The sequence below is a fragment of the Rattus norvegicus genome, chromosome 19, assembly GCF_036323735.1.
Source record: "Rattus norvegicus strain BN/NHsdMcwi chromosome 19, GRCr8, whole genome shotgun sequence".
Classification (NCBI taxonomy): domain Eukaryota; kingdom Metazoa; phylum Chordata; class Mammalia; order Rodentia; family Muridae; genus Rattus; species Rattus norvegicus.
The window spans coordinates 26,877,706-26,883,089 of NC_086037.1; the positions used below are offsets into that span (position 1 = coordinate 26,877,706).

The window sequence follows — 5,384 nt, forward strand, 5'->3', positions numbered from 1 at the left end:
GCATAGACCAATCGCCTAGCAGTGACACTGGGTTCCAGGCTTGTTCTCCTGTTTAGGCCTCACTGTGGTCTTTGTACACTGTATGCATTCTCCCCATGCAGGTTCACTTGTGTTCTTCTACCTACAGACGCTGGGAGAGAAACATCATCCCCTGGCACTGAACTAAGCGAGAATCAGGCCAAGACGGAAAAGGAGAGGCTGATTGAAGAGCTGCAGCTCATTACCGAGGAGAGAAATGACCTGAGAGATCGCCTGAGGTTTCTGACAAAGAGATCCATGAAGAACAGGTATGAATCGCTCCAAATGCTCTTGTTTCATTCCTGGGTCTGCAAGGTCACCTTCATCTTATCCTATTAAGGTTTTGGGTTCTAGAAAGCTGTGCCTCCCTAACCACCCTGTGCTAAACCTCACCTCCCATATAGAGGAGATTCAGAACCTTGACCCTTCCTGAGGAGCGAGATGGAAAATGGACTCATCTGCTTCCATTTATTGAAAAGCAGAACTTGTGGTCTGAATGAAGAATTCGGGGATAAAGTCAGGGAGAGTGAGTGTCTAGTGTGCATTTGCAAAGCCCTTGACAGATGGTGGCTTTGCAAGATTGTAATTGCAGTGAGTTTACGGTGAGTCTCTGTACTTGCTAGGCAGGGGACTGAGTGCTGGAAGATCCACGCAGCAGCCTGAGGGGCCTGGTACCAAACTGTTCATCTCAATGCTTGACTAGAAGGTCTCAGGCTCAGGCCTGTTTGTTCTTGTCTGTGTGTCTTGCCCTCTGAGACAGCAATGGTGGATGCATTTCTCCTGGTTTTCACAGTACTCTCTGTTTCCATATTTCTCTTTCTCTTTCTCTGACTCTGTTTTTACATTTCTCTTTTTTTGTGGGTATTTTTCTGTCTGTGAGTCTGTATGTGCATACATCCAAATGCATATGGACAACTTTTATATGTTTATATTTCCCTCCACACTTGGAATCTAGGGGTCTATGTCTTGGCCTGAGTATTTACCTGTAACACTTTCATGGTGATGTGAATGCTTTGTTCTGGGAGCCCCACTGTCAACAGCACAGTTCTTTGCCTATGTGGCCACGTTTGCCTGTTTATTTGTATTCCTTGTGCAGATTATAATTTTGTGTTGATATATGGTCTGTTATCGGGCAGGAAAAAAGAAATCACAGGTTTCTGGGTGTGTTGGGGTAGGTGAGCATGGAGAGGTGTGGCCTAGGCTCTTGATAGCTCAACTGGCTTGACTGCAGATTTCCTCTTGATTGAACAAAGGGAGCCAGGGAAGCCTCCATCTGGATGCCGAGATTCTGGTGTCCTGGACGCAGAAAAACACGTTTCTGAAGCTGAAGAAGATCCAATATGTAGAATTCAGAAGGTGTCCTTCCAGGACTGGGGTAGTACAGGACCCACCCTGAGTTCATATATTCCTAAATGCTGATGTTCATTGTATTCTATCATTTGGGGCCAGGCCCCACTTCAGGCCAAATCCATATTATGAAGACCTGGAGAGATTGGAGGAGGCGGTCATGTCAATTCTGCACAACTTAGAGATGGAGAACACTGAAATCCATGAGAACAACCATAAGCTGAAGAAGGAGATTACCTTCTCTAGGTAAGTCCTGGTCAGAAAGGCTATCACCTGTGGAATGGCCATTTCTGACTTTCTTTGTTCTGGATTGGACGGTCTTCAGCTCTGGTTCTATCTCTTGTGCTGTTTACACATCAGTGTGCCAGGGTCATTAGGACTCAGTTTTCAGTTCCATAAAAGACTGTTACTCATCCCAGGATTGTCTAGGCATCTTCAGAAGGCTCTAGATAGAACAGCACTGATTGAAGTCAGCAGAAGGTTATTAGGCTGACCTGGACCTATGGTGTCATACCAGGTTTTACAAAACTCAGTGTGTAGACCACATGGTTAGCATGACCTTCTCTTGGTTCTACTGACCTCCTTTGAGGGTGTTGGCCCACTACTAATTGATGTTGCCCCCATGCATTGGGCTTTCATGGATAGTTGTAGATCCATGTTTTTTTTGAGAGATGTGGACACTAATTGGTGCTCGGGCCAAGCAAACAATTTATTCTTCCCGGAATTTATTCTTTGTGGTTTGTGCAGCAGCCTTATATGTATCGAAATGAATTCTATTAAGTCTTCATGGGTATCTGGGACCTGGTAGACTTAGTGGGACTTACGAGTAGGAATGGGAGAAAGGGGCAGCATGATCTTACTATGCAGACTGTATTTCCAGAAACCTGCTCAGCCAGCTCCTGATGGAGAACACATGTAGGAAGAAGTTGGTCCCACTGAAGCAGGAGAGCAAGGAGGTACATCTTGATTGTGCACTGAACCAGAAATATTTGGTTGACTTCAACAAGAAAGATAAAGACCAGCAACGTCCAGACCCAGCATCATTTGGTAGGGATGAGCAGCTGTGTTAGCTTAAAAATATCTGATAAAGTTTGCCAATTTGATACATCTTTGCTCTCTCCTACCACCTTTCTAATTTACACTCACAACCAGCCAACCTCCTCATGTAGTGGAATTGTTCATTGCTCTGCCTATGCACAAGTATTCTGGGAAGCCAACCACTTTTCAGAAACTGAATTATTTTGCAAGTATATTTGTCTGCTCTTTTTGAAGCTGCAGTATAGAAATGGTGACAGATTAATAACATACCTCATTATTGCATATCCACGTGATAGATTGGATGCTCTGTAGAGTTTTGAACAAGTTCTTGGTTCTTTGACAAATGACACTCTGTGGTCATGTGACTTCTTGTGTAGGAAGCACCTTTGCGGGATAAGAACAAAGTGCAAATGTCAAATTAGAACTTGTCATTGGTTTTAACCTTGGTGACATATGGACATCTCCTTTCTTCCTGCAACCCAATGAGGTTCCTTCCATTGCCCTGTCCTTGGTTTGCACTGGTATAAGTCTGGGTCCCATATTGGCAGCTCACATTACTTTGAGGCTCTCTGGAGATTTTGCCCTTCCCAAAGTGTTAGCAACCATGATATCAGTTAAAAGGTCCATGTTGACTGTCCAATAGAACTGAGGTGGTAGAAGGCAGCCTTCCGACATCTGCCTTGCATTTCACCACCAAATCAGTGTCTGAAAAACTGCCTTCCTCTCCCAGGTCTCAGAAAGTGCAAGAGAGCTGGAATTGGACACACCCCAGTAAGAGAGCTTCCTGAAGAATAAGTTGCTTTCTCAGGAGTCCCTGATGACAAACATCCTGAATGGTAACAAATTTTTTGGATGAGTATTCTTCCTCAGAGTTAATTTGTCATTGCTTAGAGACCCTAAATTTATATATCACTAAGCCAGCCTGACTGATTGAGGTCTTACTTTCTTCTCAGAAAACAGCACCTGAGAGACAACTTGGGGGACAGCCTTTCATTATGTGTGCAAGAGGAGAAACAGCAATACATCTGTGCTTCTAAATGTTCCTTAAGAATGTGCTGTTTAGAAATATTTTTGTTATGATTTTAATTGAAATTTTCTTTTTGTTGTTTCATATTTATATGTTCTTGTTACTGTTTTTATCTTTTCACAGACTTTTAAATATTTTAATTTATTTGTTTTAATCTTGTTTTGTTGTAAAAATGAATTCCTTATGAATAAATATTGAATTCTATCTCTTGACTCTTAAGACCATCATTCTTATTAAAGGGTTCTGTCCCCTCCTGTGGACTTAGAACTGACAGCTGGAGATGGATCTCTGCATGTTCCATGGATACTGGGCTAATAAGTGAATTCAAAGTCACCAAGGGGTACCCAGTGTGACAGTGTCTTTTGTGTGGATAATGTGGCTGTTTCTCAGACACACACTCTATGATGTAATCACTGACATGCTTTACTCAATTGTTAGGGTCCATGTGGTTCTTCTGAGAGAGCAGCAGATGCTCTATCCTGTGAGTCATCGCCACAGCTCCTGCAGGTGGCTTTTGTTATTCCACATCATGTACTGTATTAGGTGGACAGGATCACCTCCAATCAAATAGACAGATCTCAGGAGATGTGTGTTCACAGGGAGCTTACTGAGCTGTGCGTGCTCAATGTGTTAGCTTGCCAGGCATCCCTACAGGGCTCTGGTGTTCCCACTGCTCATTGTGGGCAGGATCATCCTCCAGCACCACTTAGTGTCCATATTAGAGCAGATCTTTCACCTGTTATCAATGATGACCATATGTATTATGCACATCTGACAAAATACAGAATAGAAATTAGCTTCCTGTTGGCCAGATTGGCATAATGAGTGTTTTGATTGTTAGCATGAAAATTATTTTAATCCAAGCAGTTTAGGGAGGAACCTCAAGAGCATACATAGTGAATGCTGCCTATAGCTGTGAACACAGGTTTCTTTTTGAGAGCAGGCCTGTGCAGGCCCAGAACCTAGGTTGGGCAGTTCAAGCTACCCTTTATCCATGGCCAATCTGGGATCGTATTGAGAATGTATTTTTTCCAGGTGACAGATTTCCAATTTATGGAATTGAATTAACTTACTGAGAGTGCAGGTGACTCAGAGAGTTAGTACAGAAGGAATAATCCAGAATGTCCACAAAAGCTTGCTGTCTCCCCAGGGCTTTTTAAAGCTCAGCAGCTAGGGAAGCAATGTAGTATTTGGTTATTCTCATGCTTAGGTCTAGTCATTCATTATAAGCTGCCCATGACACAAAAAGAGTCATCTGTGTCACAATAGAAACAAGTTGTAACTAGATTCACCCCCACACTATCACATCACTACTGTGTTTGAGGTTCTCAGTTACTAAGAACCTGGATGAGGCCTGGGTCTTTCTACACAAACTCATAATTTATGTCTTCAAGACACTGTGTGCTTTGTTCTGTTGATGCTACCATTGGCATACAATACCTTGGATACTTTGTACTGACATCTGTGACCTGAGACAATAGTTCATGTCATCCTAACCTGAATAAACTGTCCTTAGAGTACAGTGTTGTAGGAGGGGCCTTCTTTTCCTGTGAGATAGCAAAACATTTCCAGTCTTCAGTCAAGTCTGTCAGCCATTGTCAGTGCCTGTCTTGAGATGTCCACCTTTTCAGCTATGAGTCTTCATCCAGGCTGCTCTGTAATTTTGTAGAAGATTAATAGGTTCCAGCCCTAGGATTTAATTCATTGTGACTGTACTTGCCAAACATGCTCAAAGCCCTATGTTTCACCCTAGCCCTCTGTGCTTTAGAGAAAGAAAATAAAGAACCACATTGCAGTTGAAGTTTCTCCTCCAACAAAAGGAGAGCCTGCATAGGGCCTTTAAGTACCTCTAAGCCCCAGCTTCCCCACAGCTCCCTCCATCAATTCCATGATTGGTGTGTTTTCATTACTGCTCACTTTCTTCCTTGTGTGCAAAGAATGTGCACCATGTCAG

General features: G+C 43.0%; 1 long non-coding RNA gene across 1 annotated transcript; it reads left to right on the forward strand.

Annotated features, from left to right (window-relative positions):
• Positions 1-1,638: 1,638 nt before the first annotated feature.
• On the forward strand, positions 1,639-3,452 carry LOC134483558 (uncharacterized). The gene is made up of 3 exons (XR_010060373.1): positions 1,639-2,412; positions 3,134-3,239; positions 3,357-3,452. It is a non-coding gene; the product is annotated as an uncharacterized LOC134483558 (long non-coding RNA).
• Positions 3,453-5,384: the final 1,932 nt, after the last annotated feature.